This window comes from Chiloscyllium plagiosum, unplaced genomic scaffold (genome assembly GCF_037043375.1).
Source record: "Chiloscyllium plagiosum isolate Xiang-an unplaced genomic scaffold, Cpla_swu_hap1 HiC_scaffold_2, whole genome shotgun sequence".
Taxonomy (NCBI): domain Eukaryota; kingdom Metazoa; phylum Chordata; class Chondrichthyes; order Orectolobiformes; family Hemiscylliidae; genus Chiloscyllium; species Chiloscyllium plagiosum.
The window spans coordinates 33,638,918-33,651,482 of NW_028270140.1; the positions used below are offsets into that span (position 1 = coordinate 33,638,918).

General features: G+C 42.7%; 1 protein-coding gene across 3 annotated transcripts in view; it reads right to left on the reverse strand.

Annotated features, from left to right (window-relative positions):
• The window catches only part of LOC122563055 (coronin-2B-like), a 174,003-nt gene that overhangs the window by 82,793 nt on the left and 78,645 nt on the right, over window positions 1-12,565 (reverse strand). The window contains exon 1 of one of the 3 annotated variants that reach the window (XM_087995942.1): window positions 1,442-1,529. The exons of the other annotated variants lie outside the window; for them this stretch is intronic. The gene's annotated coding sequence lies outside the window, so the exon portion shown is untranslated. Of the gene's footprint in view, window positions 1-1,441; window positions 1,530-12,565 lie in introns of those variants that run through there. 3 annotated transcript variants of the gene reach the window in all.

A 12,565-nucleotide genomic window follows, 5' to 3' on the forward strand; every position in this document is an offset into this window, starting at 1 on the left:
GTCTGAGGTACAGTTTCATATGAGACACAGTTGAGGCTTGTGCTTTAAGTCAATACTGCTACCTATACAGAGAAAATACTAATTTGGAGCAGTTCCAACTGTGGGTGTCTGCACATACATTGTCCAAGAGGCTGCTTGCTCCTTATCGCTAAGTAAAGCTCTTGCAATGTTCTGAAAATAAAGGAATGTTACATCAGTCATCATGGGTTATCAAATATAGCTCTCTGGTGTAATGTCTATGATCTCCCTCTTTTCATATGCTCATTTTAGATTGGTGCCTTATCTCTCAGTGACGGGCAAAATCATGTGACCAGTTACATCATAATGTCCATGAAACTCACTATATCTCACTGCTTGCCCTTTCAGATGAATGTAAAAGATCATATGGCAGTCTATCAAAGAAGCATAGGGGATGTTAACCCAATTCTGATCCCCAAGTCATATCATGCAAATGGATTATCCCATTGCCCTTTGTAGGAGCTAGCTGCATGTAATTCGGCTGTGTTGCTACATTCGTACAACCTAGATGGCCTCCTTCTTCAAGGACTGCAATTTCCCCCCCGACGTGGTCGACGATGCCCTCCACCACATCTCTTCCACTTCCCGCTCCTCCGCCCTTGAGCCCTGCCCCTCCAACCGCCACCAGGACAGAACCCCACTGGTCCTCACTAACACCCCACCAATCTCCATATACAGCGTATCATCCGCCGTCATTTCCGCCACCTCCAAACGGACCCCACCACCAAGGATATATTTCCCTCCCCTCCCCTATCAGCATTCCGTAAAGACCACTCCCTCCGTGACTCCCTCATCAGATCCACACCCCCCACCAACCCAACCTCCACTCCCGGCACCTTCCCCTGCAACCGCAGGAGGTGCAAGACTTGCGCCCACACCTCCCCCCTCACCTCCCTCCAAGGCCCCAAAGGAAACTTCCATATCCGCCACAAATTCACCTGCACCTCCACACACATCATCTATTGCATCCTCTGCACCCGATGTGGCCTCCTCTATATTGGGGAGACAGGCCGCCTACTTGCGGAGCGTTTCAGAGAACACCTCTGGGACACCCGGACCAACCAACCCAACCACCCTGTGGCTCAACACTTCAACTCCCCCTCCCACTCCACCAAGGATATGCAGGTCTTTGGACTCCTCCATCGCCAGATCATGGCAACACGACGGTTGGAGGAAGAGCGCCTCATCTTCCGCCTAGGAACCCTCCAACCACAAGGGATGAACTCGGATTTCACCAGTTTCCTCATTTCCCCTCCCCCCACCTCGTCTCAGTCAAATCCATTGACCTCAGCACTGCCTTCCTAACCTGCAATCTTCTTCCTGACCTCTCCGCCCCCACCCCAGTCTGACCTATCACCCTCACCTTGACCTCTTTCCACCTATCGCATTTCCGACGCCCCTCCCCCAAGTCCCTCCTCCCTACCTTTTATCTTAGCCTGCTGGACACACTTTCCTCATTCCTGAAGAAGGGCTTCTGCCCGAAACGTCGATTCTCCTGTTCCTTGGATGCTGCCTGACCTGCTGCGCTTTTTCAGCAACACATTTTCAGCTCTTGCTACATTACAATACTGACAATACTTCAAATATTTTATTCACTAGAAATAACCTTTGAGATATCCTGTGATGATGCAAGTGTTCTTATTCATGTTATAAAGATATCCAGAAATGCATCATAAATTCTCTTCCACATCAACTATCCAATAATAAGTCCAAAGCGAATCACTGTCTAACTGATTAACTGCATAAACTCAAATTGTTGTAAATTTTGTTCTCCAGTAATCTCTTCATAAATTACAGTTTAATCATAAAATAGTGTGTTCCTCTAATAGCTAACTTCTAACAGTGGCCAAAGTATAATGTCCTCATTAATATTATCAGCAGCCATCAGGGTTTTTTTTAGATTACTTACAGTGTGGAAAGAGGCACTTCGGCCCAACAAGTCCACGCCGACCCGCCGAAGCGCAACCCACCCATACCCCTATATTTACCTCTTTAACCTAACACTACGGGCAATTTAGCATGGCCAATTCACCTGCCCCGCACATCTTTTGACTGTGGGAGGAAACCGGAGCACCCGGAGGAAACCCACGCAGACACGGGGAGAATGTGCAAACTCCATACAGTCAGTCGCCTGAGTCGGGAATTGAACCCGGGTCTCTGGCGCTGTGAGGCAGCAGTGCTAACCGTGTGCCACCGTGCCACCCACTATCAACTACTGTGTCATTATCAACTACTGTATATACATCTCACACAACGGAATCATTGAATTCCTACAGTGTGGAAGCAGGCCATTCGGCCCATTGGGTCCACACCGGCAGTCCAAACAACATCCCACCCAGACTCCCCCTACCCCCGTAACCCTGCATTTTCCATGGCTAACCCACCTAGGCTGCACATCCCTAGACAGGAGGGGAAATGCAGTATGGCCAATCCACCTAACCTGCACATCTTTGGATTGTGGGAGGCAACTGGAGCACCCAGAGGAAACCCACACAAACACAGAAAATGTGCAAACTCCACAGACAGTCGTCTGATGCTGGAATTGAACCCGGGTCCCGTGAGGCTGCAGTGTTAACCACTGAGCTACATCCTATCAATCAACTGACCCCAAGTAAATGTTTGCAAATCATCACAAATGACTCACTTAATTGCAATCAACACAAGTTAGAATTATACAAGATTGAAACTGATGCTCAGCGTGTCAGGGAACGTACCGGGTGACCTAATCGCAACAGGTTTTCCCAGGGGCTGTCATTTTTCAGTTGGAACGCAAACAGGTAAACTTTGCCACACTGTCAAACATTCATCAGATACCAACCTCAACCTCAAGACATGTTTACAATGGTCATTAAACCGTAACTTAATAAGAAAAGCTGTACCAAAGATAAACTAGTGCAATGCAGAGAATGGCATTCCTTCAAAAACTGTGACTTCAGTGCAAGAGGATCTCTGTGACCATAAGAAATATTCCAACTTTCAGGCTAGGATTCAAAAGGTAAGCTTTCAAAATATTTCATACAGCCACTAGAGATTTAAAAATAAAAGGGAATCTAATATTTGTTAAGATACTGAAACATTACATTTGTGTTGTTCACTGACATTCACTATCCGATAGGCAATCTCTCTCTCTCATATTCAGCATTGAGTCCCTTTCCAACACAACCATGCTCATTATAAAGTCTCTCTTTCCTTCTATCACTCTTCTCAAAGGCACTAGCTCCTCTCACACTGTGCCTTCTTAGACAGTCTCAGTTCTCAGCCCTAAGAATTTATACAAGTATTTGAAGATGACAGAGCAAGTTGAGAATGTTGCCTGGAAGAATTTGATAGAGATGTTCAAAATTATGAAGAACTTTGACTGAGTAAACAAGGAAACACTGTTTCCAGAGACAGAGGGGTCAGTAACTCAAGGACACAGATGTAAGGTGCTTGATGAAACAAGAAATATTGAAAAGGAAACAATGAAGTTGCGTAGGGAATTATAATACTATGATTTGGAATTTGCCAGGAAGGCTGGTGGGAAAAAAAATTAATGGTAACTTTCCAAATGATGTATGGACAATTGCTCATAAAATATTTTTTAATCGGGGTTATGGAAAAGATCAGTGACTTGGTGCTGATTGAACAATTTGGTCTGGCGAATAGAGATATAGGAGGGGATTAATGGCCTCTTATTGTTCCATCAATTCACCCAAGTGGCCATGGGCACATATGACCTTTGCAGTGAATTTAGGCAAGCTTTTAAAATTATGGAGGTACATCAGTCCAACCCTCTCATGATGTCCAATGGCACACATTTCTAGCAGAGTTTGCTGGATGACAATCAGAAGTGGGAATCCCAGATATTTATCCTTTACCCTATTCTGGAGAAGTCAGTGTAATCCACTGCCAAGAGAATCTAATTCAACACACGTCAGGGATCAAACTGGAATTTTCTCAACAAGACAGCAACATGTCTTCATTGCGTTATGCACAGTAAATGGATCACTGCCCTCCTCAAATGTTTCTTTCTTTGATCCTTTCAAATACTGTCCAACAAACTCTCTTCCCAATTAGAGTGGTGCTGGAAAAGCACAGCAATTCAGGCAGCATCTGAGGAGCAGTAAAATCGACATTTCGGGCAAAAGCCCTTCATCAGGAATACCTGATGAAGGGCTTTTGCCCGAAATGTCGATTTTACTGCTCCTCAGATGCTGCCTGAATTGCTGTGCTTTTCCAGCACCACTCTAATCTGGACTCTGGTTTCCAGCACCTGCAGTCATTGTTTTTACCAACAAACTCTCTTGCTGAGGTGACACCTCACCTCATGTGCTGTGCACAGATTTGGTCTGCTTACCCAACGATGGCTATCGTTGTCTCGAAGGTGATGCTGTGAAGATTCACTGGATTAATTCCTGGGATTGATGAGAGACTGAGTAGATTAGGCACAGTTTCAGAAGAAGGAGATTGTTTAAGATTGAGATGGTGAGAGATTTATTCAGTCAGAGGCAACATAAGTCAGGTGACCAAATGTCACTGAAAGTGGCATGTTAAAAGGCAGAGAATGTGTTAAAGGAAGGTAACAGAGGAGTTTAGGGCCCTGGCAGCTGAAGGCATAGGGATTAATGGTGAAGCACAGGAAATTAGGAAGACCATGAGTGGGAAGTTAGACCACACTTACAGCAGTGTCTGCAGTTTTAGCCTTGTCTCAGGAAAAATAATATTACCATTGAAGGAGAGCAATGAAGGTTCACCAGACTTACTCCCAGGATAGTGGGACAGTCCTACAAAGAGAGATTAGGAAATTTGGATTTGTGTTCTTCAGAGTTTTGAAGAATGAGAGGTGCAGTCATTGAAACTTACAAAATATTTAAAAGGAATAAACAGGTTGGATGCAGGTAAGATGACTCCCCCGTTAGGGGAGCCTGGAAACAGGGGCCACCATTTAAAAATAGAGGGGATGCCACTTGGATCAAAGATGAGGAGCTTTTATTTTTACTTAGAGATTTGAATATCTTTGCAATTCTTTATCATAGAGGATGGTGGAAACTCAGTCTTTAAGCAGATTTAAGATAGAGGTTGATAGATTTCCGATTACCGACAGTTATAGGGATAGGGGGATGGGGGAGCAATGAAGTGTTTGATCAGCTATGATCATATTGAGTAATTGGGAAGGTTCGTTGGACGTAATGAGCTATTCTTCTTCCTACATCACAAGACCGAGACTGACAATTCCAATGCAGTACCAAGAGACGGCTGGGGTGTCAGAGATGGCAGCATTCAGATCAATGTCAAACCAATGCCCTGCCTGCTCTCCAAGGTGGACATAAAAGATTTAACTATTGCAACAACAACAGGCAATTTTTCTCTGGTATTGCAGCAAATATTGATCCCTCAAACAGTATTACTAAAATGCAGATTATCAGGTCATTATCAGATAGCTGTTAGTGGGAGTACACTGTTTGCAAATTGGATGCAGTGTGCAAATTGGCTACAGTGCTTCCTACACTGTGATCATGACTATATTTCAAGAAGATTTGGTTGGCTGTAAAGTGTTTTTTTTTCTCTATTGATGTTATATGCAACAATGAGTTGACATTGTTAGTTTGCAAACTTATTCAACTCAGTGAAAGACACTCTTTGGTCTGTCCGAAAATACTTGGTCTTCCACAGCAAGGAGTTCATCTCGACCAAGTGTTGCAGCCTGGCACATTCCAACATCCAGGAAAACTTGCTGAGGGACATACTAAAGCTTGGGGCAGCTGCCGCCAAGATGTAGTAAGGAAAGACGCATCATCTAAAGTCTTTCTGCCGAAGTTAAATGGGGAACCGTTCAGTTATTGGACCGTCCCAGTGCCTCTATATATTTAATCTTGTACCAGTAAGAAATGCCTTCAGTTTGTTTGTTTTCCATACAAAAAGACTGTACAGGATCAAACTGCTCTAATGGCTATGTATGTGTGTACAGATTTTTATGAATAAAGAAACTTTCAAAATAAGAAAAATGCCAAGCCATCTCAGGTCCAAAAGATGTTGAATGAAATATGAACAACAGGCTACAGTTAAAAGGTATTTTCTCGGAAGCATATAAAAGGGAAGTTGCCATTGTCCTACCGGACCACAGGGCTGCTCTCTCGGTAGACAGAGATAACTAATGGGGAATTTAACTAGAGGGTCACCACACCTCAGACAAGGGGAGATGCTGAGAAGGTGAGTACTTTATGCTGGAAAACGGGACTACATTAGGTTGGGTTATCTGGTTGGCATGGACAAGTTAGACTGAAGGGTATGTTTCCGTGCTGTACGTCTCTACATAAGCTCAGCTGATGTGTTAAGCATATATTAACAAATAAATGAATTAATTCTTTAAGGAAGAAACTGATAGAGGTGCTGCTTTTTCATGCATCATTTTATGAAGAAAATTACTTTGTAAGTACAATGAATGTTCAGCACAAATGCATAATTTCTTTGGGTAATCAAAGGATCGAATAGGATATAGTGCCGATGTACGAGCACAGTAAGTGGATGAGCGAGAGAGAGGTCAGAAAGAAACCTGCAGCTTGGCATTTAGGATTTCTCATCTGTCGACAATCATTTTTGGGCAAGTTCAACAATTCAAAGATCTGCTTCAAAGCAGCAAGGTCAAAAAGAAGCTGATCCTCGAATAATATGCCTGCAACCTTCACTCAGCTGCAAATGACCCATGTTCACAGAGGCCAGCTGCCTTTGTTATTAAGATGAAATGATATTCATGTAATCAGATACATAGGTCCATATGCCACAGAAAGAGCTGGCAAGCCACAATTACACGCTTGCTCACGCTGCTACTGTTGAAGCTTATTTGCATTAGCAATGGCTTGTAGAATTTTGGCATGACAATGATTGCAATTTTAGAAATGTAGAAGTGGTGGCCTTCACTCTCCAAAAGACCCTTTAAAAGATTTTGTGTTGCATAATCCTTAGAACCTGGTGGTAGCTAAGATATGACCCATCAAACTGTCCCCATTACCACCAACCCCTTCCCTTCCCCCCCATCCAGAGCACTATGCTCATCTCAAGAAAGAATAAAAGGAAAAAACAAATTAAGAGATGCTACAACAAAATGATTAAATCAATAGGATTACAAAGATGTAAAGTAACAAAGATTGTATTTATACTGGGCCTTTCACAATCTTGATTCACCTCTCAGAAGTTGAGATGTTGTAAGAAATGTGCTGAAAATGTGTTGCTGGAAAAGCACAGCAGGTCAGGCAGCATCCAAGGAACAGGAGAATCGACGTTCCGGGCATAAGCCCTTCTTCAGGAATTCACCACTTTCTCTGCCAGTTCATTCCATACATGAGCCACTCAGTGTAAAAAAAGTTATCCCTCATATCCTTTTTGAATCTTTCTCCTCTCACCTTAATTCCTGAAGAAGGACTTATGCCCGAAACGTCGATTCTCCTGTTCCTTGGATGCTGCCTGACCTGCTGTGCTTTTCCAGCAACACGTTTTCAGCTCTGATCTCCAGCATCTGCAGTTCTCACTTTCTCCTCTAAGAAATGTGCTGGCCAATTTTGCATTTTCTAGAAGTTTGCTGTGCAATGTGACAATGATCAGATAAAGAAAGGATAAATATTATCCTGGAAACTGGGAAGAACACCCCTGTATCCTCCTTTTCGAAAAAGTGTTCAGGCAATCTTTTCATCTGCCCTAGGAAGCAGGAGAGATTCTATTGAGAAGCACAGCTCTCCCATGTCGCAGTCAATATTCATCCTCAAGCAACAGGTAACAGAGTGTCTATCATCATCATATTGCTGTTTGTAGAATCTTGGTATGTACATGTCAGCAGCAGAAACTGCACTTCTAAAAGTTATTTCATCAATTCTTAGACATTATCCATTCTTATTTGAGTCCTGCAAGAAATTAAAGCAATGTCAAGCCAGCTTAACAACCAAAAATATCTTGCAGAATCAAGATGATGCTGTTGATTTCTTTGATTTTATGAATTTCAAAGTATAATTTCCCTCATACATTCATTCCAAATTTAACTGCACTCAGTAGGATTACTTTCAGCAGATTTACAGCAACATGAAGCATACACTGTCATAGAGTCATAAAGCATGGAAACAGTCCTTTCAGTCCCACCAGCCCATGGCAACCATGTTCCCAATCTAAACTAGTCCCAGCTATCTGTGCTTGGCCCAAATCCCTTCAAACCTTTCCTATTCATGAACTTATCCAAATGTGTCCTAAACACTAACTATGCATTGCATCCACCACTTTCTCTGCCAGTTCATTCCATACATGAGCCACTCAGTATAAAAAACGTTATCCCTCATATCCTTTTTGAATCTTTCTCCTCTCACCTTAAAAATATGCCCCCTAGTTTTGAACACCCCCTACCTAGGGAAAAGAACTTTGCCATTCACCTTATCTATGCTTCTCAGTTGGCTGGTAGGATTACAGATAATAAAGGTATATTAAAGTTAACTCTGCACACTCCAAGATTGCTCCTCTCCCTTTCCATTTGCATAAAAGCAACACTGGATCAGGAGGGTGGTCATTCAGCCCTTCAAGTCTGCAGCGTCTTTCAGTTGATCTGCACCTCAACTCCCATAGATCTAACTTAATTCCATATTCCTTAATATCTTTTTATAAAGTCTTAACTACCTCTCTTTGAAAGCTTTCCAATGGACCTTGCTCTGAGGGGAGGTAGGCAACAGGGGTGGGAAAAGTTGTAGGAGTCCAAGGTGTGAAACTGTCTGGTCAAATAAACAAATTAGCACTTCCAGACGGTTGGAAAAGTAAAAACAAATGTATTCTCGCACTCCCTTCAAGAGGATATGTTAAAGTCCATCAATTATCGAGAGACATTGTTTCTATTCAGTGTTTTAGTTGTCATGGTAACTATTATTTTATGATTCAACGTAAATGCATCATTTCAATGTTAGACTAATAAACATATCTTATCTAAATAAAGACTTATCACTCGAGTAACAAGGTAACTGGAATTGCTGCACACTCCAAAGTGCTGGGAAGCTCAGCGGACAAATATAGAGTCGTAAAGATGTACAGCACGGAAACAGACCCTTTGGTCCAACCCGTCCATGCCAACCAGATATCCCAACCCAATCTAGTCCCACCTGCCAGCACCCGGCCCATATCCCTCCAAACCCTACTTCCTCTTAACTAGCCGAACAAAGGTAGTGATGCTTATTTGAGATTACCTGGATGTTTCTGTATTACATATGATAATTCAAAGGTCACCTCATGCACTCAAAACAAACAGAATTAACGAACAGTGCAACTGCTCAACTTGGTTCCATAGCAGATGGAAACCATCATTCAGGAGAAAGTAGAATAAACCAAGCATTAAATCAAAACCTGCGCAACAGGCTAGTATTTAAAACTTGAGTATCTCAAATTACCATTGTCAGATCATTTTCCAAATTCTTTTCATTTATCAGAAAACTGTAATGAGTCTCAGCTCAGATCTTGTGAAGGACTGGTGAGAATAGGTGGCCTCCTCTGTGTTTATTGGGAACTACTTAGAGACACATTGTTCAGAAATGCAGAACATCACTCAGGAGGCAAGAGGCCCTGCTCAAAATCTACCTCTTAACTACCAAGCAAATTTTCCTTTGTTGGGAAAAACAAGAACCTATTGTTTGCCTAATTTGTCTATTTAGTTATTCACATAGATGCATATATCTCCTGAGCATTTGTATAGCTGCTTTTACCACCTCTAAATGTTGATGTGAAGTACTTTTGAAATGTGTTTAATTCTGCACCCCAGAATGGCTGCAATATGTGCACAGCAAGTACCAAAAGGATAGCAATGTGAGAATACCTAATCCATCTGATGCTTTAAATTGTGTGAGTTGAGGGATAAATATTGACCAGGTCCCTGGGAAAAACTTCCATGTTCTTCCTCAATTTAAGTGCCCTGGGATTGTTAGCGATTATCCCTGAGAGGACAATCAAGACCTTAATTTGAAACCTCACCTCAATAGTGCAGCACTCCCCTACACTGCTGCATTGGAAGAGAGAGGATTCTGGGTAATCCAAGATGGAGGATGGGAAACATTTCTGGTCGAAACAGCTGCTCCTTTTTTTGAGGTATTTTAGGTGCTGGAGGTGATTTCCTTGAATTGCAGGAGCAGCAATTACTGTTTCATATGCTATTGCATTGTTTTGGAACTTTGGGAAAAAAAAGTCAAAACAGCAGCAGTTTTAAAAGGGAGAAGAACAGACAAAGGAAGCACATGGTGAGGTCATTGCAGGAGAGATAACTGCACAGTTACTGCCTTTGAAGTTTGAATTCTTGTATCACTGGACATCAGAGTGCATCTGGGAAAATTATCAAACAGTGAAATTCACAAATGATCTCGGAGGAACTGTTTTTGGAGATATGTCTCTTGATTAAACTTAAAATATAAGGCATTACTATTAATTTAACCTGGGGCAGTGTTTGTAGAGGAATAGGACAGTGTTATTTTCTGGTTCTGTAGATTGTGAAGGAGCAAAAATGGCCTTTGCAGTGATGTGTACTTCTTGTCGGATGTGGGAGTTTAAAGAGAGTTTAAGGGTTACTGCGGATTATATCTGCCATAAATGCTGTTGAATGCGAATCTTATCAGATCGAATGGATCGGTTGGAGAGACAGTTAGAAGCAATGAGGAATTTACAACAGCAACAGTCTGTGATGGATGGCAGTTACAGGAAGAGGGGGGGGGGGGAGGGAGGAGGGAAGGAAGTCTCAGATACAGTCACATAGATGGGTTAACTCCAGGAAAGGTAAGAGGTAGACAGCTAGTGCAGGAGTCTTTTGTGGATATACCCATTTCAAACAGGTATGCTGCTTTGGAAAACATAAGGGGTGATGAATACTCAGGGGAACGTAGCACGAACAGCCAAGTTTCTGGTATTGAGACTGGCTCTAATGCAATGGGGGGTACGTCGGGTTCCAAGACATCAATTGTGTTAGGGGATTCTCTAGTCGGAGGTACAGACAGACATTTCTGTGGCCAGCAGAGAAAAAGCAGAATGGTGTGTTGCTTCCCTGGTGCCAGGATCAAAGATGTCTCAGAGGGTGCAGAATGTTGTCACGGAGGAGAGGGGCCAGCAAGAGGTCATTATCCACATTGGAACCAACAACATAGGAAGGGAAGAGGTTGAGATTCTGAAGGGAGATTACAGAGAGTTAGGCAGAAATTTAAAAAAGAGGTCCTCAAGAGTAGTAATATCTGGATTACTCCCGGTGCTATGAGCTAATGAGGACAGGAATAGGAGGATAGAGCAGATGAATGCATGGCTGAGGAGCTGGTGTATGTGGGAAGGATTCACATTTTTGGATCATTGGAATCCCTTTTCAGGTAGGAGTGACCTGTACAAGAAGGACAGATTGCACTAAAATTGGAAGGGGACTGATATAGTGGCATGGAGTTTTGCTGGAGCTGCTCAGAAGGATTTAAACTAGTACGTTGGGGGTTGGGGGTTGGGACCGAGGGAGATAGTGAGGAAAGAGATCAATCTGAGACTGGTTACAGATGAGAACAGAAGCGAGTCAAACAATCAGGGCAGGCAGGGACAAGGGAGGACTAATAAATTCAACTGCATTTATTTCAATGCAAGGGGCCTAACAGGGAAGGCAGATGAACTCAGGGCATGGTTAGTAACATGGGACTGGGATATCATAGCAATTACAGAAACATGGCTCAGGGATGGGCAGGACTGGCAGCTGAATGTTCCAGGATACAAATGCTACAGGAAGGATAGAAAGGGAGGCAAGAGAGGAGGGGGAGTAGCATTTTTGACAAGGGATAGCATTATAGCTGTGCTGAGGGAGGATATTCCCGGAAATACATCCAGGGAAGTTATTTGGGTGGAACTGAGAAATAAGAAAGGGATGATCTTATTGGGATTGTATTATAGACCCCCTAATAGTCAGAGGGAAATTGAGAAACAAACTTGTTAGGAGATCTCAGCTATCTGCAAGAATAATAGGGTAATTATGGTTGGGGATTTTAACTTTCCAAACATAGACTGAGACTGCCATAGTGTTTAGATGGAGAGGAATCTGTTAAGTGTGTACAAGACAATTTTCTGATTCAGTATGTGGACGTACCTACTAGAGAAGGTGCAAAACTTGACCTACTCTTGGGAAATAAGGCAGGGCAGGTGACTGAGGTGTCAGTGGGGAAGCACTTTGGGGCCAGCGACCATAATTCTATTGGATTTAAAATAATGATGGAAAAGGATCGACCAGATCTAAAAATTGAAGTTCTAAATTGGAGAAAGGACAATTTTGACGGTATTAGGTAAGAACTTTCAAAAGCTGACTGGGGGCAGATATTCGCACGTAAAAGGTACGGCTGGAAAATGGGAAGCCTTCAGAAATGAGAATGAGAATCCAGAAAAAGTATATTCCTGTCAGGGTGAAAGGGAAGGCTGGTAGGTATAGGGAGTGCTGGATGACTAAAGAAATTGAGGGTTTGGTTAAGATAAAAAAGGAAGCATATGTCAGGTGTAGACAGGGGAGATAGTTTGAATCCTTAGAGTGTAAAGGAAGTAGGAGTATATTTAA